Source organism: Chiloscyllium plagiosum, chromosome 5, assembly GCF_004010195.1.
Source record: "Chiloscyllium plagiosum isolate BGI_BamShark_2017 chromosome 5, ASM401019v2, whole genome shotgun sequence".
In the NCBI taxonomy this organism is placed as follows: Eukaryota; Metazoa; Chordata; class Chondrichthyes; order Orectolobiformes; family Hemiscylliidae; genus Chiloscyllium; species Chiloscyllium plagiosum.
In genome coordinates, this window is record NC_057714.1 from 38,466,808 (window position 1) to 38,489,188 (window position 22,381).

Genomic DNA, 22,381 nt, shown 5'->3' on the forward strand with positions numbered 1-22,381 from the left:
CCTTTCCAAACCACTTCCCTGAAATTACTGCTGGGGTACTACCACTGAGTTAATGGTCTGACATTTGTGCTTTCCCGGTGCATCAGATGTCTACCTCATTTTAATAGTTTTCCTCTTGGTATGAGAAAACCATACAAAATTTAGTTCTGCCCTTGTAAGGTAAATTAATTTTGATGCAAGGTGAGATTTATGGAAATACTGAGAAGCAATGTCTTAACTTTGATGAACACCAATGAAGTAGATTGCTGGCCAACTGTGAGATTCCGATATCTTGACTTATTCGCAACAGTATTGATAATCAGTAGGATTAAAGTATTGTTCCAACCAACTGCTTTGTCAAACCTCATTGCTTAGCTCCTGTACATCTAATCTGTCTGTAGAAAATTAGTGCAATGGTACTAGAGCTTTAAGATGTGTATTTTAAGCTTTTATTTATGAAGAAAGGTTAAGACAGAAGTAAAAGCAGTATTCTCAAAACCAACAAGTAAACAGCATGTGAGGCCTTGATATTTTTGAAGTTGAAACAATAGAAGCAGCCTGAATGGGTGGGGTCAAGTTCCCATGAACCAGGATTTAGCTTTTTGCAGATGCTCATGTCTTGAAACAGGATTTGGAAGCTCTATTTCTCTCTGTTACAGCTAAAAATTGAGTTCACTTCCTGCTGCTAGAATTGCCTATGAGACAATCTGCTTTACTAAATTTTCCTTTGCCAAGATGGGATGTTTGTGGGATGTTACTATATTGGAACAGTTAATTAAAAGTAATTAATTTATATATTCTTATCTTGTTAAGCATTTATAAAGAGTTACAGTTAAGCCAATTCTTCTCTTTTATTTTTATTTAGTTCTGTGTTTTAATTGGAGTGTAAAATTCAAATATGTTTCGTTAACGTCGAGTAGTTTGCCCAATTAAATTGCATCTGGAATGTAATGCCTTACTCTTACCTTTAAAGTAAGAAACATTTCGGTCTACACTGTCTTCTTAATATATTTTGAGGGGATTTAGTTTGGTTCATAACACTAGCAAACAATTAAGCAGCATAAATTATAAACATCGGTTTCAATAATTTTTTTTACGGCTCGTGTAAACGATTTTGCTAGCCACTCTGTTTTCCTGCATTAGTTTTTGATTATAGATAAAGTGGAATAATAAAATGAAGAGTTAATCAAAATGGATTCATTTCAAATAACAAACCCAGATGCTTAGTAGTTGGAGCAAGCAACATGTAATTCAAACAAATGTTAGACGTAATCGCTTATGGCATCCAAATATGGCTAAATATCAAAATAATAGCCATTGTTGCTTCTGTTTCTCTCCATTTCCATATCTGCCTTCTTCAATCATACTCTATATCATTCATAATTCAAGAGCAGTTTATGCCAGTAACTTCAGGAATTTGAAACATGGTTCAATTCGTTTGATGCAATGCATTGTAAATTTTCGAATGGATATCAATCACTGTTGATAACACAGTCAGAAACACCTTTAGACACATATCCCATTTCCTTTAGGTGAATAAAATGTTTATCTTAAAATTAATCTCCAATAGAACTTGTGTTTTTTAATTTGAAGTTCCTGATACCTTTGACGAGAGAATGACGGCACACATACATTTGTCACCTTCAATACAATTAGCCAATGAGGTAAATAATTGATCTGAGCATCAAAGATTGTGAGGAAAGATGGAAGAACTCACAATGACAGCAGTTCTAAGTGGTTGGGTGTGAAGGCTAATTTGTGGTGTCAAACCTTCAGGGTTCAAGGATCATAAAATATTGAAATACTTGATTTGGAAGAATAACAGAGATAATTGTTGATCAGCAGCTAACTAATGCAAGGTGGAGTTCCAGCATTGTTTGTGCACCTGCTGAGTCATACATCGATACACATTTTAGTTGGGCCAAAATGAAGTGGAATCTGCAAGCATGAGTGCAGTAACCATACTGAGCAGTCACTTGTCTATATGCACAATACTGCAAATTAGCGTGTCTTTTTTGGCTGAGTTTAGCACCTATACATCCAGTGCCAACTCCCACACCAGTGATACTATGCAGCAGCAGTTACCTGCAATGCAGAGTGCTGTTAAGCATATGGCACAAACAGCAGCATCAGCAGTTGATACATCAATTAAGCTTGTCATGGGCACAGAAGGAGAATGCCTCATGTGCACTGTTCCAAACAGGCGAGGAGGGGTGAATTAACTCGCCTCTTTTAACAGCCTTGGTTGGCCACAGCAAAGACTTTCAATCCTTACTTGAATTCAGCTGCATCATGCTCCAATTAAAGTTTTATGCAAATTCAAATTACTGGATTAGTCGTATGGTAATCCCGCGTAAAAGAAGCAGCAATTATATTACTTGTTAAGTCAGTGAGAAATAATAAAAGGTGACACCAAAAGCACACACAAACACAAGTATAATGCTTAAAAAGGAAAAAGCATCAAGTTTTTTAAAAAAATGATCAAGAATGGATGGACTCTCAGTCCTCAGAGTCAAGATTAGAGTGGTGCTGGAAAAGTACAGCAGATCAAGCAGCATCCGAAGAGCAGGAAAATCAATGTTTCGGGAACAGAAGGATGCCTCAAAATCTTCCAATTTGAAATTGGGTTGGGTCATTATCAAATGTCCCTGATAAAGGGCTTTTGCCCAAAACGTCAATTTTCCTGATACCTCAGATGCTGCCTGACCTGCTGTGCTTTTCCAGCACTACTCTAATCTTGACTCTGATCTCCAGCATTTACAGTCCTCACTTTCGCCTATAATTCCTTAGAGTCCTTGAGGAGACTAAAGTTTTAACCTAAGACCACAATTGTTTAATTGATGGCTTGCATCATTAACACTGGCAAAATCTGTAGATAGTCTCAAGTAAATGAAAGTTTCTCGAGTTTGTTTAATCATCAGCTCTGTTTTTGAGAATCTGAAAGAAACTTGAGGGAGAAAATGCAAACCCTGTAACTCTACTGTGTATCTACTTTATTCTCCTCATTCTGGCCCAAAAGCTATTGGCAAAATACTTGGGCATTCCCATGTCTGGTTTTGACATTATTCTCAAATTGGATAATCTGCAGGCATCATTGATTGCGATATGTAAAACTTCCAGAAAGATGTAAATTAAACAGGAGGTAAGGTCTGAGTGACTAGTTTCAGTCATTTTGATGACATGACAAGTTCAGTTCAGACTTAGTCTTATTTACTAATGGCTTCATTTGCATGGATCAATGTACAGGGTCAAAAGGTTCTGGTGAAGGAAAAGCACAGCAGGTCAGGCAGCATCTGTGAACCAGGAGAGTCGACGTTTCGGGCATAAACCCTTCATCAAGAATGAGGCTTGGAGCCTCAGGAGTGGAGAGAAAAATGGGAGGGGATGTGGCTGTGAGTTCAATAGGTGGATGGAGGTGTGGGTAAAGGTGATAGGTCGGAAAGGAGGGTGAAGAGGATAGGTGGGAAGGAAGATTGACAGGTGGGGCAGGTCATAATGGCGGTGTTGAGCTGGAGGTTAGAACTGGGGTAAAGTGGAAGGAGGGGAAATGAGAAAACTGGTGATGTCCACATTGATGACATAGGGTTGGAGGGTCCCGAGGCGGAAGATGAGGCGTCGGGTGGTTGGGGAGTGGCAATGGAGGAGGCTCAGGACTTGTGTGTCCTGGGCTGAGTGGGAGGGGGAGTTGAAGTGTTTGACCACGGGATGGTGGGGTTGACTGGTGCAGATGAAGAGTATGCGACTAAGGGTATGCGCCTGAGAGTAAACGTCCTGACTGCCTAATATAGAGGAGACCGGATCGGGAGCAATGGATACAGTAAATGACATGTGTGAAAGTGCAGGTGAAACTTTAATGGATGTGGAAGGCTCCTTTGGGGCCTTGGATGGAGGTGAGGGGGGAGGAGTGGGAACAGGTTTTGTAATTCCTGCGGTGGCAGGGCAAGGTGCTGGGAGGGAAGGATGGGTTGTTGGGGGCTTGGACCTGATAAGGCAGTCGTGGAGTGAATGATCTTTACGGAAAGTGGATGGGGTGGAGAGGGAAATATATCACTGTGTCATAGTCATAGAGTCATAGAATAGTACAGCATGGTATCAGACCCTTCAGAAGAAAGTGAGGTCTGCAGATGCTGGAGATCAGAGCTGAAAATGTGTTGCTGGAGAAGCGCAGCAGGTCAGGCAGCATCCAGGGAACAGGAGAATCGACATTTCGGGCATAAGCCCTTCTTCAGGAAAACAGGAGAATCGACGTTTCGGGCATAAGCCCTTCTTCAGGAAGGGCTTATGCCTGAAGAAGGGCTTATGCCTGAAACGTCGATTCTCCTGTTCCCTGGATGCTGCCTGACCTGCTGTGCTTCTCCAGCAACACATTTTCAGTATCAGACCCTTCAGTCCAACTCGTCCATGCTGACTGGATATCCGAAATTAATCTAATCCCATTTTGCAGCATTTAGCCCATATCCCTGTAAACCCTTCCTATTCATATACCCAACCAGATGCCTTTTAATAGTGTAATTGTACCAGCCTCTATCACTTTGTCTGGCACCATCGTCTGCATGAAAAGTTGCCCCTTAGGTCGTTTTTAAATCTCTCCCATCTCATCTTAAACCTATGCCCTCTCGTTTTGGACTTCCCTTCCCTGTGGAAAATATCTTGGCTATTCACCCTCTCCATGACCCTCATGATTTTATAAACGTCTATAAGGTCAATTCTCAGCCTCCGATGCTCCAAGGAAAATAGCCCCAACCTATTCAGCTTCTCCTTATGGCTCAATTCTTCCAACCTTGGCAACATCCCTGTAAATCTTTTCTAAATGCTTTCAAGTTTCAAAACATTTTTCCTTTTGGAGGGAGACAAGAGTTGAACACAATATTCCAAAAGTGGCCTAACCAATGTCCTGTATTGTGCAACATGATGTCCCAACTCCTTTACTCAATGCAATGTCCAATAAAGACAAGTGTACCAAATGCCCTCTTCACTACCCTGTCTACTTGTGACTCCACTTTCAAAGAAGAGAGGATTCTGGGTAATCCAAAATAGAGGACAGGAAAAAATTCTGGCTGTAACAGCTGCTCCTTTTTTGAAGCATTTTAGGAGTTGGAAGTGATTTCCTTGAATTCCAGGAGCAGCAATTACTGTTGCATTGTTTTGGAACTTTGGAGACAAAAAAAGTCAAAACAACAGCACTTTTAAAAGGCAAAGGAAGCACATGGTGAGGTCAGTGCAGGAGAGAGAGTGAGAGAGAGAAAGAAAGAGACCCACACTGCTAACCGACAGAGTTAGCAGTTACTGCCTTTGCTATTGAATTCATGTATCGCTGGATATCTGAGTACATCTGGGAAAATTAAACAAAAACAGTGAGTTTCACAACTGATTTTGGAGGAACTTGTCTGGGAGTGGTCACAGCACAGAAGCAGATAAGTGGATCTTGGCTATTCAACCTCTCCATGGCCTTAAAATACGTCTGCAGTATTGAGTAGAGTGGGTTCTTTCTTGATTATATGTTTTATTGAGCTATGTCTCTTGATTAAACTTAAATTATAAACCATAAGTTTTAATTTAACCTGGAGCAGTGTTTTGTAGAAGAATAAGACAGTGCTATTTTCTAGTCTGTAGATTGAAAGAAGCAAAAATGGCCCTTAGTAGAGTGATATGCTCTTCTTATTGGATGCGTGAGTTTGAGGAGAGTTTACGGGTTACTGAGGATTATGTCTGCAATAAATGCTGTTGGTTCCGAATCCTATCAGATCGAATGGATCAATGGAGAGGCAATTAGAGGCAATGAGGAATTTACAAGAGCAAGGAGTTGTGATGGATGGTAGTTATCGGAAGGGGGAAAGTCTCAGATATAGTCACATAGATGGGTTAACTCCAGGAAAGGTAAGAGAGATAGGCAGGTAGTGCAGAAATCTTCTGTGGCTATCCCCTTTTCAAACAAGTACGCTGTTTTGGAAAATATAGGGGATGATGGATTCTCAGGAGAATGTAGCACAAACAGCCAAGTATCTGGTATTAAGACTGGCCCTAATGTAATGAGAGGTACGTTGTCTTTGGGGAATCGATTGTCTTTGGGGATTCTCTAATCCGAGGCACAGACAGACGCTTCTGTGGCCAGCAGAGAAAAATCAGAATGGTATGTTGCTTCCCTGGTGCCAGGATCAAGGATGTCTCAGAAAGGGTGCAGAATGTTTTCCAAGGGGGAGAGGGGCCAGCAGAAGGTCATTGTCCACTTTGGAACCAATGACATAGGAAGGGAAAGGTTTGGGATTCTGAAGAAAGATTACAGAGAATTAGGCAGGAATTTAAAAAAAGAGGTCCTCGAGAGTAGCAATATCTGGATTACTCCCGGTGCTACGAGCTAGTGAGGACAGGAATAAGAGGATAGAGCAGAGGAATGCATGGCTGAGGAGATGGTTTACAGGAGAAGGATTCACATTTTTGTATCATTGGAAGCTGTTTTGGGGTAAAAGTGACCTGTACAAGAAGGGCGGATTACACCTAAATTGGAAGGGGACTAATATACTGGCAGGGAGGATTTAAACTAGTAAGGTGGGGGAGGGGGTGGGGGGAATGGGACCCAGGGAGATAGTGAGGAAAGAGATCAATCTAAGCCTGGTACAGTTGAGAAAAGAAGTGAGCCAAACAGTCAGGGCAGGCAGGGACAAAGCAGAGAACAAGGTAGGACTGATAAATTAAACTGCATTTATTTCAATGCAAGGGGCCTAACAGGGAAGGCAGATGAACTCAGGGCATGGTTAGGAACATGGGACTGGGATATCATAGCAATTTCAAAAAACATAACTCAGGGATGGGCAGGACTGGCAGTTTAATTTTCCAGGATACAAATGCTACAGGAAGGACAGAAATGGAGGCAAGAGAGGAGGGGGAATGGTGTTTTTGATAAGGGATAGCATTACAGCTGTACTGAAGGAGGATATTACAGGAGATACATCCAGGGAAGTTATTTAGTGAAACTGAGAAATATGAAAGGGATGATCACCTTATTAGGATTGTATTATAGACCCCCTAATAGTCAGAGGGAAATTGAGAAACAAATTTGTAAGTAGATCTCAGTTATCTGTAAGAATAATATGGTGGTTATGGTATAGGATTTTAACTTTCCAAACACAGACTGGGACTGCCATAGTGCTAGGGGTTTAGATGGAGAGGAATTTGTTAATCGTATACAAGAAAATTTTCTGTTTCAGTATGTGGATGTACCTACTAGAGAAGGTGCAAAATTGACCTAATCTTGGGTAATAAGGCAAAGCAGGTGACTGAGGTGTCAGTGGGGGAGCACGTTGGGGCCAGCAGCTATAATTCTATTAGTTTTAAAATAGTGATGGAAAAAGACCAGATTTAAAAGTTGAAGTTCTAATTTGGAGGAAGGCTAATTTTGACTGTATTAGGCAAGAACTTTCAAAAGCTGATTGGGCGTAGATGTTCCAAGGTAAAGGAATGGCTGATAAATGGGAAGTCTTCAGAAATGACATAACGAGAATCCAGAGAAAGTATATTCCTGTTAGGGTGAAAGGAAAGGCTGGTAGGTGTAGGGAATTCTGGATGACTAAAGAAATTGAGGGTTTTGTTAAAAAAAGGAACTATAGACAGGATAGATCGAGTGAATCCTTAGAAGAGAAAAAGGCAGTAGGAGTATACTTAAGAGAGAAATCAGGAGGGCAAAAAGGGGACACCTCCAGACAGACCCCACCACCAGGGATATATTTCCCTATCCACTCCTATCAGCACTCAGGAGAGACCACTCCCTCCGTGGCTCCCTTGTCAGGTCCACACCCCCCACCAACCCAACCTCCACTCCCGGCACCTTCCCCTGCAACCGTAAGAAGTGCAAAACTTGCGCCCACAACTCCTCCCTCACCTCCCTCCAAGGCCCCAATGGATCCTTCTGTATCCGTCGCAAATTCACCTGCACCTCCTCACACATCAGTTACTGTATCTGCTGCACCCAATGTGGTTTCCTCTACATTGGGGAGACAGGCTGCCTACTTGCGGAATGTTTCAGGGAACACCTCTGGGACACCCTCACCAACCAACCCAACCGCCCCGTGGCTGAACACTTTAGCTCCCCCTCCCACTCCGCCAATGACATGCAGGTCCTTGGCCTCCTCCATCGCCAGACCCTGGCCCCGTACCATTTATCTCAGCCCGCTTGGCACAGCAGCCTCATTCCTGAAGAAGGGCTTATGCCCGAAACGTCGAATCTCCTGCTCCTCGGAGGCTGCCTGGCCTGCTGTGTTTTTCCAGCACCACATATTTCAACTCTGGTACTCCAGCACCTGCAGTCCTCACTTTCTCCTTCTACAATTAATTGTAAGGTCCTAGGGAGTGTTGCTGAACAAAGAGACCTTGGAGTGCAGGTTCATAGCTCCTTGAAAGTGGAGTCACATGTAGATAGGACAGTGAAGAAGGCATTTGATATGCTTTCCTTTATTGGTCAGAGTATTGAGTACAGCAGAGTATTGAGTACAGGAGTTGGGAGGTCATATTACGGCTGTACAGGACATTGGTTAGGCCACTATTGGAATATTGCATGAAATTCCGGTCTCCTTCCTATCGGAAAGATGTTGTAAAACATAAAAGGGTTCAGAAAAGATTTACAAGGATTTTGCCAGGGTTGGAGGATTTGAGCTATAGGGAAGAGGTTGAATAGTCTAGGACTGTTTTCCCTGGAGCGTCGGAGGCTAAGATGCGACCTTATAGAGGTTTATAAAATCATGATACGATGAATAGACAAAATCTTTTCCCTGGGGTGGGAACTAGAGGGCATAGGTTTAGGATGAGAGGGGAAAGATATGAAAGGGACCTATGGGGCAACTTTTTCCCTCAGAGGGTGGTACGTGTATGGAATGAGCTGCCAGAGTAAGTAGTGGAGGCTGGTACAATTGCAATATTTAAAAAGCATTTGGATGGGTTTATGAATAGAAAGGGTTTTGAGGGATACGGGGCAGATGCTGGCAGGTGGGACTAGATTGGGTCGAGATAGAGTGGGCGACATGGTGGTTAGCACTGCTGCCTCACAGTGCCAGAGACCTGGGTTCAATTCCCGCCTCAGGTGACTGACTGTGTGGAGTTTGCACATTCTCCCTGTGTCTGTGTGGGTTTCCTCCGGGTGCTCCGGTTTCCTCCCACAGTCCAAAAATGTGCAGGTTAGGTGAATTGGCCATGCTAAATTGCCCGTAGTGTTAGGTGAAGGGGTAAATGTAGGGGAATGGGTCTGGGTGGGTTGCGCTTCGGTAGGTTGGTGTGCACTTGTTGGGCCGAAGGGCCTGTTTCCACACTGTAAGAAATCTAATCCTTCCTTTATCTGGATGGGTTGGATTGAAGGGTCTGTTTTCATGCTGTACATTTCTGTGACTCTATGATTCTATAACTGTGAACCTGCACTTCAAGGTCTTTTTGTTTAGCAACAGTCCCCAGTTCCTTTACGTTAAGTGATTTGCTTTCCCAAAATGTTGCAACTCACATTTATCTAAATTAAACTCCATCTGCTACTCCTCAGCCCTTCAGCCCATCTGAACAAGGTCCTGTTGTACTCTGAGGTAACCTTCATCACTGTCCCCTGCAGCACCAATTTTGGTGTCAGCTGTAAGCTTACTAACTATACCTCCTATATTCACATCCAAATCATTTATATAAATAACAAAATTTGGTAGACCCAGCACTGATCCTTGTGGCACATCACTGATCCAGTCCTCCAGTCTGAAAAGCAACCCTCCACCACCACCCTCTGTCTCCTAACTTTGAGCCAATTTTGTATCCAAATGGCTAGTTCTCCCTGTAGTTCCCCATGTGATCTAACTTTGTTAACCAGTCTACCATATTTAACCTTGTCGAATGCTTTACTTAAGTCCGTATAAACAACTTCCACCATTCTACCTTCATCAATCATCATTGTCACTTCTTCAAAAACCTCAATTAAGTAAGTGAGATATCATTTCCCATGCACAAAGCCATGTTGACTATCTCTAATCAGTCTTTGCCTTTCCAAAGACATGCAAATCCTGTCCCTCAGAACCCCCTTCAACAACCTGCTCACCACTGATATCAAACTCTCTGGTCTACAGATTCCTGGCTTTTCCTTACCATCTATCTTAAATTACAGCACCTCATTAGTCAGCCTCCAGTCTTATGGCACCTCAACTGTGACTATGGGTGGAATAAATATCTCAGCAATGGGGCCCAGCAATCACTTCCCTAGTTCCCATAAAGTTCTGGGGTACACATGATCCAGTCCAATGATCTTATCCAGCTTTGTGCATTTTAAGATGTCCAGCACCTCCCCCTTTGTAATACGGACACTTTTCAAGATATTGCTATTTATTTCCCCAAGATCTCTCATTTCCATATCCTTCTCCACTGTAAATACTGATCCAAAATTTTGTTTAGTATCTCACCCAACTCCTGTGGCTCCACACACTGGCAGCCTTGCTGATCTTTAAGGGGTCCTATTCTCTCCCTAGTTATCTTTTGTCCTTAATGTATCTGTAGAAACCTTAACCCTATTTGCTGAAGCTTTCTCATGTCCCCTTTTTGCCCTCCTGATTTCCCTCAAGTATACACATACTGCCCTTATATCCTTTGGTCATCTTAAGCCAATATTTTCCAGTTTTTTTAGAATCATTTCACCTATGAAAGTTCCCAGGTATTAAAAACAGTTGAAAATTGACAGTCAATTTTGTCGGTATTATAACAATGCACACACTGTCATGCTGTAATGATGTTGAGATCAAAACTCCAGAATGAAGTCATGGCTGGATTCAGCACTCATAAAATACTTACGGGAAACCATTATAAAGCTTGTCGCTTGCACAGATCAGTGTAGAAAGTGAGAACATACCTGAATGCAGTGTCTTACTTTGTGAAATAATATACCAGCATCCATGTCTGATTCATTCATGTGAACATCATTTAAAAGAATTAAGCCATGACATTTATCAGAAATTATTTCCTGTTTTCAACCCAGGCTTACTGAGGTTCATTCCAGATACAGGTAAACAACAAATACTATTCACTACTGCTTGCCAGTTAGATATCCAGCTAACCATCCCTGCTACACTTTCAACTGGTCATGTAATGGTTTGGTAAATGTGCAACCATTTTAAGAAAAATATACATAACAGAAGCGAGCATAACAGCAGACCACGCTGAATAACTCAGCAACTACGAACAATTGCAACTTTTCATTCTACTTCCAATGATCGACTATATCAGTTATCCAAAACTAGCTATGACTGAACCCAGATATGTTGCTTCAGCTCTGCCCAGAATATTCACACTCTGGTGAATAGCAGCTGGTGTAGACCTCATAACTTGAAGCAACAGGAATAGCCATCAGCTGCACTCCAGGGGTGCTTGTGTTATTAATCAGGCTGATAGCAACCTAACCTCAGAGCAGATAGGAAGATAAAGCAGCCAAATCCCTCCTATATTATTTTCATCGGCTCCTCCAACTTTTACAACAAACACAATAGCTCTACTGTTATCTGACAAAACAAGTCCTGAATACTTGACCATTGGAAGAGTTAGAATTAGATTCCCTACAGTGTGGAAACAGGCTCTTTGGCTCAGCAAGTCCACACCAATCCTCCAAAGAGTAACACACCCAGACCCATTTCCCTACAACTAATGCACTTAATCTTCACATCCCTGAACACTGTGAGCAATTTAGCATGGTCAATTCACCTAACTGCACATCTTTGGACTGTGGGAGGAAACTGGAACACCCAGAGGAAACCTACACAGACACAGGGACAACATGCAAACTGCACACAGACCGTCACCCAAGACAGGAATTGAACCTGGGTCTCTGGCACTGTGAGGTAGCAGTGCTAACCGCTGAGCTACAGTGCTGCCCTAAAAGGACAGATGGAGGAAGCCAAGCCTTACGACACATGGTTGCTTTTCTGCGATTTGTGTCTGAGCAATTTCTTGATGCAAAAGAAGCATAAATGTTCCTAATATCCTTTAGGAAAAGAAATCAACCATCCTTGATCTAGCCAACATGTGACTCTAGACCCACAAGTAGTTGACTCTTAGGGGCCCACAATAATTGCTTAGCAAGCCACTCATTTCTGAGCAGATATGAATGGGTAATAAATGCTGGCCTAGTCAACAGCATCTAGATCCCATGGGTAAATAAAAATAAACAGACCTATGCAATTCTCTGTAGAGCACAGTAAGCATTAGTTCATGGTCTGCAGTATATTAAACAGAAAGTCATATCAGAGATTGTTGCAAGGTTGAAAAGGAGTAGATGAGAGTGGTTCTAAGAAAATATATTCACTTTTTGCTTGCCTTTTGGAGAAAATAATCAATTAAATCTGCCAAAAAATGAAATCTTAGAAGATAATAGAATTTGCATTGCCATTTTCATTGAGATGACTCTTAATATTTTACTCAATGAAATATTTGCGACGATAGGTGTGTCAGCAAAGTAGATTATGTGCATCCATTGTAGTGTTGCCTTTCAGAAATATCTGAGCCACTTTCAATATCGCTCGCCAAAAGCTATTACAGCAAAAATGTTTCAAACTCACTTGAAAATTGACCTGAAACTTTCAATTGAATTGATCCTTCAAATGTTCACTGTTGCTCCATGTTGCGACCCAGAGGATATCTCAATGCACGGTATGTAGCTGGGAATTTGAAATGTCTAATGGGCAGAGATATGATATGCTGCCCACACTATTCTGTAGATATCTTCAACACTGACAGTGTCATTGTAAATTTGGGCTAGATGCCTGGGACTTCATTCCAGGATACTCACACTGTTAATCACAGCCATAGGACCGAGATAGACTGCCAATGCTGTATCCAGATGATTTTCAAATTTATTTTCAGCAAATTTGTTGAACAAATGGCGGTTGTTTACTCACTCATAAGCTCCCACCCAAAGCCCTTGCAAATTCTTCCTCTCCTTTACCCAGCTTAACTTCATCCCAACCCTTGTACCAATCCACCCCTTTCTGCTGAAATCTTTATGCCTTTACTCCACCCACACCAATTTCACACAAATCTTTCCACATTACTTACATTAAATTAAGATATACCTACACACATAAAAGAAATGGAAAGCATTTAAAAGGTCAAATTTTAAACTGTAAGAAATTTAACAATGGTAGTAAAGCTGTTTGTTTTCAAGGAGGGTTGAGTGCAAAGGTGGCATTAGCTCATAGTTGCCTTCATTGTTGGATGAATCCTTCAGCCAATATCAGAAGAGTCTAAGCTCTCAGTAGAAATAGGGAAAGCCACAATTTTAATCAGTCACTGTGCTGCCACAGACAGGAACATCTGGGCCATTACTTTTTGATATATAAATTCTATTTCTCAACTTGTCTCCCAAGATCTCTCACAGATGCTTACTTCTGATGAATGAAAGAAGTGAATGAAGACTTCAGCATAAGGTGACTCTGCAGAATTGTTCCTTTCATTATTTTCGCCAATTTCAGGTTTGACCTGAATAAAAGAATCCTTTTGTCATTTAACTCTGTAGTTGTGCATCATTGCACAAATTACTTAATTACATAAACAGCAAATAATAATCAGCTTTTGTCTAACTAATTTTCCTTAACTTCTGTCATGTATTTTTGGATTGATCGGGACTGTTCTGATCACAGGTACATTACATTACATTTTATTCATCCACCTTTTTCACTCAAATTGGCAATGCATCAAAATTTCACTTGCTTTCAATTTTCACTGTCTGGTGTACTGGTTATTTCCTCTGTTCATTATTCGTCATAAATTTGTAAACATGAACATGATGTAAACATTTGTGGGCTTATTACAAATTGAAAAATGAGGTATTTTTCCTCATGATTTGTCCCTTCTACAGCTTCTTCTTCAAATGTACCTGGTAATTGTGCCTATAATGCTACGCTGACATGTATTAATTGGTTGTTTCAGATCGGATCAAAATGAATACAAGACATGTGCTTCACTATAATGCAAGTTAATTAGCTTAAATTACTCAAATATATAAATTGGAACTAATTATTCGCTTTTATTAATTTAAATGTATTGAAATTAACTATTAGCTTAAGCAACTTAGATATATTCATACAAGTGAGTTCCATGAGCTTTCACCTGTTGGGGTCCCCTGAACAACAGTTTACACTCAAAGCTCAATCTCAATTTTCATGACACTTCTTGTGAACCCAGTCCAATGGTGAAGTCCAAGAAACTGTGAAAAGTCTTTGATATTAATAGTATACTGGATTGAATGTTACTTGCTGAACTGCCCCTTCTGAGTACTCTTCCTGAGCACTCCTCTGTGTCTTATAAAAAACAAGTCTAGGTATCACTCGAAAACAGCTTGTTCATGTGTACTTTTCCACTCTCCGTCAATTGTCCATTGCTATGTCCAATTAATCTTTAATGATCCGGTTTGGAGATGTCATTTTTGGTATCGTACACTACAGTGCCTCAAGGTTTTTAAATTAACATTAATTAGTGTTAGAGTAGTTAATAAATTTTATATTTGTCAGTGCATTGGGTTGTATCTGTTATGTGACAGATAGTTATATTTCCATTCCCTCCATTTTCTATTAACAAGTTTTCTAACAGGTAATAATACACTCAATGTAGGTCCCACAAACCTTATTACTTTACCGTCATCAGGGCATCAGATTAAACAATAACATTTCAGTTAAATCTGCAGCATTCAGTTCAGAACATTTTTGATCCAATGTCTTTAGCATCTGTTGATGCAAGAACATAATTCTTCTTTAACAAAACCATGGTTTCATTCACCTTTAAAGGCAATATATGGATCTGCGTTGGGGTAATTAGCTTTACGAGGTAATGGCAAAAGTGCATTCAATAATAAATAGAAAGCAAATATGCAAAGACATTTTCTTTGTATGCAAGTAATTAATGTAAAGTAATTCACATTTATCATTTAATAGGAACAAAAGATTAATGTTTTAAGCTGTCATTATATTTTTGCCACCTATTACAGAAAAATGTTTTGCTAAGCATTTTTAATCAATTGTATTTCCTCCAAGCAAGCCAGATATTTTGTTATCAAAGTTCCTGCCTATCTATAACTGATTGCAGCTGTACTACTGGAAAAAATATACAGTAAGTCTAATAATCTATAAAATTCCTGTGTAAAGTCAATTTCATCTGTACATGGTTTGTGTGGCACTTGCAGGTGTACAAGGGGCTTATTCTCCTGGGAGGCTGTTTCAACTTCAACAAATGTCTGGATGTCATTCAGCAGATTTCTGTGAAATAAGTAAGGCATGAAATTTCACTAAGCTGAGATCCAAGGAATCACTTTATCATGTCTGCTCTCTGCAGATCCTTTGACTCCAGGCCTCAGCATTTTCCGGAATTCAGTTCACAAAGTAATTTATCACTCATGTTTCTTTTGACCTTTCATGGGAAGAATCTTTAAAATACAAAACATAATTGACTAAGAAGCAAACACTTTAAAGTTAAATTGGTTTCTGGTTTTGGAAGCTATAGGACATGCAAATTATGAATTACATATACAGCAATTTAAAAAAAGATCTTTCAGAATGGAATTCAAAAATTATTATCAAAGAAAAGAATATGAGATGCACACTATCAGAATTTTGTGCCAGTTTCATTTTGGATTTGTGATTATTAATCTTTCCTAAACACAAGTTGTTAAAGGTTTTATCTGTTACACATTCAGACAGAGATGAATTCACCTTTATCATACAGCATTAACAGGATACTCTTTCCTCATAGCCCAGAGCCACATCATTGAAATTAATGTATGTTGCCTTATAACTGCAGCAGTAGATAGCACTTTCAGCAAAGAATTCACAAGCAGAACAAGCATCTGTATTTGCATATACTTATACATCCTGTGGGTGCCTGTTCCTCACTTTAAGTGTCCAGTGGAGCATTGTGCAAAAAAGATTATAAACAGCACACAAGATATTCTTTCATGCCTGTTAGTCCCAAGTACGACAGGTTTTTAATCTGAATATATTTGAATATATACTGCATTACTTGCTTTTCTTCATTAAGTTAAACAATTCATATTTCCTGAGCTTCATGTAATGTGAATTAGCATCTCCATAACTGGCTACTCCATCAGGCCTGCTTGATAGGAATATTCTGCATGTATTTTTAAAAATCAACAATTTAATCTCAAAGTTTAAATAACTGCAGGGCTATAATTTGGCTTAAATGCAGCGTTGATCATCCAGGATTTTACTGTAATCCTTAACTGTTAAATATAAGGAAACATTATTGAAAGAACTCACAAGTTGCTAAGTTTTTTAAAATTAGGTACATTCTGTTAACTTTCTTGGTAAGACTGGAAGATTTCACTTCCACTTCCATGTTGGGTTCTGACATCCACAGGATTCAGATGAAAATTTAAACGGTATATGGAACATGTGCAAATACATGAACAAGATGGATTTTCATTGGAGGATCTCGCTAACTGGCAACAACTCAGCAAATCAGGATGGGCTAGAAAAGTGCCACTTGGACAAGTGAGGCAGTGCTTCATCGAGGCTCTAACTTTCTCATCCATGTCCAGTTGTCAGAAGTCTTAGCCTTTAGCTCTGTGCTTCATCCCTCTCAGACCTCCTCATCACCCCTTCACTTATTAATCGTTATTGTCCTAAGACTCCATCACAACCCCACCAATCTATTCCCATTTCTGTCACCTGCATCCCACCCAAACCCCTTCCACATCACTAAGGAAACATCAGTGAGAAGTCAGCCAGGCTTCCCTTACAGATTCTCACCCAGGCCTCAGGGAAGAAGAGCAGGAAGAGTTGTTCTCATGGGATGGCAATGGGAGACACTTTTGCCTGGCAATGGTGTCCTAGATAGTGATCACAGAGGAGTTTATTAACAATGGGATCCATTCAAGGTTATGGTACTGTGCCAGAACAGGGTCAATGATCTCTTCCAATTCACCGAACAGGAGGCATGGTGGCACAAGGTGTCTCTCTTGTGGGCATCAGGATATGTTTTGGTACAACTGGGCAGCTAAGTGAGGTCTGAATATATAACTTCAACGTGCTTGTGAGCAAAGCATGAGGCAGATTGGCATGGCTGGAACCATGGATACAAACTAATAAATTGATGGGTCAGTGGGTATGATGTGGTTATATCACAAAGTTAGAACAGTGTTTTTACAAAACTCACTTTGTTATATATCAATATTGCACAAAGTATTTTCCACTTCTTTTGATTATGCATCTTGATCCTTTTTTTTCCAAAATTGATTAATCAGAGACCTACCTAGACTGGCATGTCCTATTGTTTGATTCATCTTTTTGATGGTGTAGGGAACTATGGTGTTCTTTAATTTATTTAAGTCTGACTTTATTTAATGAAATTGTCAGGGATTATGCTTCCCAGGGACAACTTAGCTGCTTTGAGTGGTCAAGGCCCTGAAAAAATGGAGCAGGTTCTGAGATCCCAGTCATGATATGCAGTGGGGTGTTTACTGCTGTCCCCAATCAGATCGCAGGTGTAACTCAGAGGAATAACCCAAAGCTAAAGTTCTGAAGAAAAGTCAGACTGAACTCAAAATGTTAACTCCGTTTCTCTCTCTACAGATGCTGCCAGACCTGCTCAGTTTCTCCAGCTCTCTCTGTACTTAGATCAGATTTCCAGCATCTGGAGTATGTTGCTTTAATTTGGATGTTTACAAAATAGTAGCTCTTGTGATTCACATACTGTTTCCAGGGAGATTGGATGGTAAAGTGAATGCAGTTGATACGCCTCTGAAAAAACAAGGGATGTAGTGAAATTCTTACCTTGGCTACCTGCCTGGCATCATCCACAGTAAGCCTGATGAACTCATTGGCGCGTTGGAAGAGGATATTGGTAACCTCTTTGATGTACCTGTGTGTGGCAGCCTGCAAAATGCTACAGTGCACTGATGGACCCCAAGAAGCAGCTAGTGGTGATAAACCTGAGAACTGCAATCACTTTGAAGGCTGTGGGCACGGTGATGCCAACACATCGCCAAAGTGCAAGGTTTGGGGAGAGTTGGTAATGTCATGGGTAATATTTTTGCATGAATAACCCAGAGCTCCAGAGCTAATGCTCTGGGGGCACAGGGTCAAATCTAACAACAGCAGATTATGAAATCGGAATTCAATAAAAAGCTTGGGGTAAAACACTGCCCACTGGCAACCGTGTCACCACAGCGATCCAAAGTTGGAACCCAGAAGGTCCTGGTTGGCTTAAGAATTTGCTTCCCTTGAAAATGTCTTATGCGTACATGCTTACGAAATGAGCTGAGGAGAATGTATCTGTGCAGGAAAACCCAAGCGTGTAGGCTGTGCCCATTGATGCTGATTGAAACAGGCTTTGTTTAAGTTTCAAATCAGGCAGGTAGTCTTTGTTTGTTCGGGGCATCACTCTGAAAAAATAACCAGTGAATGGCTGTCAAATATTATGTTGATTTGCTACATGCTCAGTATGTACACATGTTCTTTCTGCTGGTAAAGAATAGGGTCCTATGTGTCAGTATATGTGGCACCAATAAGCAGTCTGCTCTCATACAGTTTCCCCTTGAATTTGCATTTTTGTAAAATGTCTTGGTGAGTGCAAGACAAAAAACTTTGATATACTGTATCTCTTTTCAACAATCCTAAAAAATAAAATGTTATACTTTCTGAAAGCCATTGCTTGAACATTTTAATTCACTGAAGTCCATGAGTATACTAATACAGAAGCCTCATGCATGTTTGAGAATCCCACAGGAAAGAGTGGATTGCTCTGGTGAAGCAGGCTTAGGCCTGCTCTGCTCAAGGTTTGCAGCTTTGGATGCAGCCAGGCAAGTAGCTGCCATCAACACAAAGGGAGCTATCAATAAACTGTGGGACCATCGGTGATCATGCCCCTGTCATTGCTGTTGGTAGAAGTATTTCCTTCTCTTTACTGATTCTCTTGTGATGTGTAAACACCTGTACTCAGTTATCAGAGGCTCTGAGTGCTTGAGCATCACAGGAGCTGCCAAGATCATGGTTGCTCCTCTGATGCCTTCTTGGTAGCTCTTGCTGTTTAAGATGCGCCCCTGAACTACCTTCTGCCTTTCTGCTCCAAGCACTGCCCTAGGCTGCAGACAATGCCCATACTAGCAGCTGCTTCAGCCTATGCACCCAACCATGTGACTGCCTTCCAGGTTGCTCATGACCTTCTGTTCAGCAAGGTCACCTGGTTGACCGCAAACTGACAAGCTTGAGGCCACCTGTTAGTGATAAGGGTTAGAATCCTGACGGTATTCAGAGGCCAGTCAAAGAGAAGTGTGTCAATGTAAGCCTTTTAGATAAAAGAAGTGTTTACTTCATAGGGGTCAACAGACGCTAGATGGCACCCTCTCATTGCTGGTTGGTAGAATCCTCCAAACCATGAGCTGAAACCAGGAGCTTCTCATCTCTCTGACACTGCCTGTTGCATTTCCTAATGTCATTCAATATGCTCCGCTGGACCCTGGGGTTCGTCTTTGGAGCCATCACTGAAGATAACACCTGAGGATGCTTTGTGGTCAATAATGCCCTCGTCTGCTAGTTCTTCTACCCACTTTAATGGCAGGTTGTGAAGACCACAGCAAATAGTAATAATTAAGGATACATGAGCAATACATACTGGGCCAGTTCATCATTAATAATATCATTATTAGCAGATCTTTGAGCCTCTCTATGGTTACCATTATACAAACAAAACCAGTATTGTACCTGTCCTCTGCATCAGCATGTGGGTACCTGATTAATGCTACCTCCTTAAAGCTAGTGCTTGTCTCATTAACCAGCCATCTCACCTCATCACACTGAGGATGGGATTAGCTCTGGCACATTAGGGATGCCTGATGATATAGGCATCATGGCTACTCCCAGGATACCCAGGTGTATAACTGTAGGATCTGCAATCTGTAGTCTCTGTACATTCAGGAAATGAAATCCTTTCTAGTTCAGTAACACACCTGCCTGCAACACTAGTACTTTAATGGCCGCATGATTACAATTAATGGCATGTGTGCTTCTGGGACATGTCCACACCGCATCCGTAGAATTTTGCTTTTGAATGCCTCCCACTGTCTTGCCATTGACTGTCCTTCAAGTAACTGTAATCAGCCCATTTTTATTACAGCAACACAGAACTATAGAAGAGTTATGATACAGAAGGAGGCCATTTGGCACATAAAGGCTGTGCTGGCTTGTTAATTGAGATTATCAGGCAATGTTTTCATTTTGCAAACTTTGTCTGCCTTGAGTTTAGGGCTTTTACTCCTGTTCTATCTTTGTTCTTTTCCATAATAATGCTCAGTCTAACGATCATGATCACTATCTCCAAAATGGTAACGCACTGCTACTTCATTCATCTGTTCAACTTTGTTTCCAAAGACTAAATCTTTTGCCTTCTCTTTCAATAATCAATAACTTAGATAGACACAGGTAGATTGTAAAGGATCAGAGGAACAGACACAAGGATATCATTGCATTAACGGCTAACGACAGATAAAATACGACTTAAGTACATGTCCTTGATGCAAATAACTTTTAAAGTATTGAACTTACTGTTGAGTGAAATTATGAATCAGCAGAACTATTTCGAAAAGGAAAACAACATTTATTCATCAGGGAATGGAACAGTACGGTTTGGGGTAGATGACAAATAGCAAATAGGATTCTCAAAGGGTTTAACTGAGAGGGGGAGCCAGCTGAGCTGAGCATCCTCATTCATTTTACAGCTTCTCATTAGAGATGATATGAATGAAATGTCAATTAATGAGACTACTGCACAATGCGATCATATATTTTGTGAACATATCTCAGGTTTTAATCATGGTATCTTATGTGACATTCCTCACTTTGCTAGTGAGAATTTAGAAATAACATCTTATTTACCCAACCAGAATCACCTGAATTTGAAAAAATATCGGTATTTTGTTACTTTATCAACAGAGTAGAACTCTGTGTTCCTGTGTCAACACTTTAATACAATCTTTATTGATTAAATTATTATTTGCAATTGATAATTATTCCAAAGCAATAAATTTACATACGATCATTTCATAAAGGAAAATAAACTTTGAATGCAAAATGAAAACCAAAACAATTGCAGATGCTGTATGTCAATTAAAATCAGAAATTGCTGAAAAAAACTCAGCAGGTCTCATAGCATCTGTGAAGAAACGTCACTAAAGCTGAAACATTAGCTCTGATTTCTTTCCACAGATCCTGCTGAGTTTTGGCAGAAAATTCTGTTTTTTGTTTAAGCTTTGAATACAGTTTGGAGACATTCCTCAAACTATTCAAGAAAAAAGGGAAAGTGAAAACGGAACAATAAGCCAAATAGGCTGACATCAGGAAAATGCTGGAAACCATTGTTATCAACTGGATTATCAATATAGAAAATCATAGGTTTATAGCCCATGCCCTTCGGTGAGGGCTGGTCGGTGGGAGCAATGTAAAATGCTTGTCTTGGTAAAAGCCAGTTTAGGCCTTTAAGGGATGATTTGATAGTGATTTAAAGGCTCTGCTGCTGGTATTTTACGAGCAGTGAAAGGTGCCTAGACCAATTGACCAGGTCTGTGCCTACCTCACCAGCCTTGCCCTGGCAAACTCTGGCATTTAGCTCCACTTTGGAGCATACTGGAGCCTGTCTTATTGCAATGCTGCTGCAAGGACAGGTATACAGCATAAGGCTTGGACTAGGCTGTGCACCTCAGGGATCTTTGCATGGTCTCTTATTGTTCACTCATTTCACACCTATTTCAATGCTCTCAATATCCCTGCCTTGCCAGCCAGAGCTTGATTGCTCACAATACTTTTGTCTTGCCTTGTCTTTCAGCAGGGACACAGTTGACAGCAAGAAGGGGGTGGAAATGTTACTGCTAAATCAATGTTATACCTGTACCATGTGCCAGCATTGTTGATCTCAAAATCTCTGCATGTGCTTCCAGCAGACAGTCATATCTTAGAGTCTAATAGGAGTTGTCCTCATTCAACTCAAGAGAGACATTCTTTAGGCTGGGAATCTCACTAGAGTAAGCCAAAGGCAGCTGTCAAAATCAGTCCAGGAGCATTAGTTCAGTCAGTCACTCACTTGGGGTGGTCACAGTTAAGGGGCTCTGTAACTCTGCAGTCCACGGATGGACACTCAGCTTACAGGGTAGCTGTATCTTAGAGCTGCTCCATCTCTTAGTGGTCACTCACTTTGTTCACAACATCCCTGCCTTGCCTTCTTGTGCTTTGCCCACTCAGTCACCATCTAATGGCTGGCAGTGTCTCTGGCTTGAGGAGAAAGTGAGGTCTGCAGATGCTGGAGATCAGAGCTGGAAATGTGTTGCTGGAAAAGTGCAGCAGGTCAGGCAGCATCCAGGGAACAGGAGAATCGACGTTTCGGGCATAAGCCCTTCTTCAGGAATGAG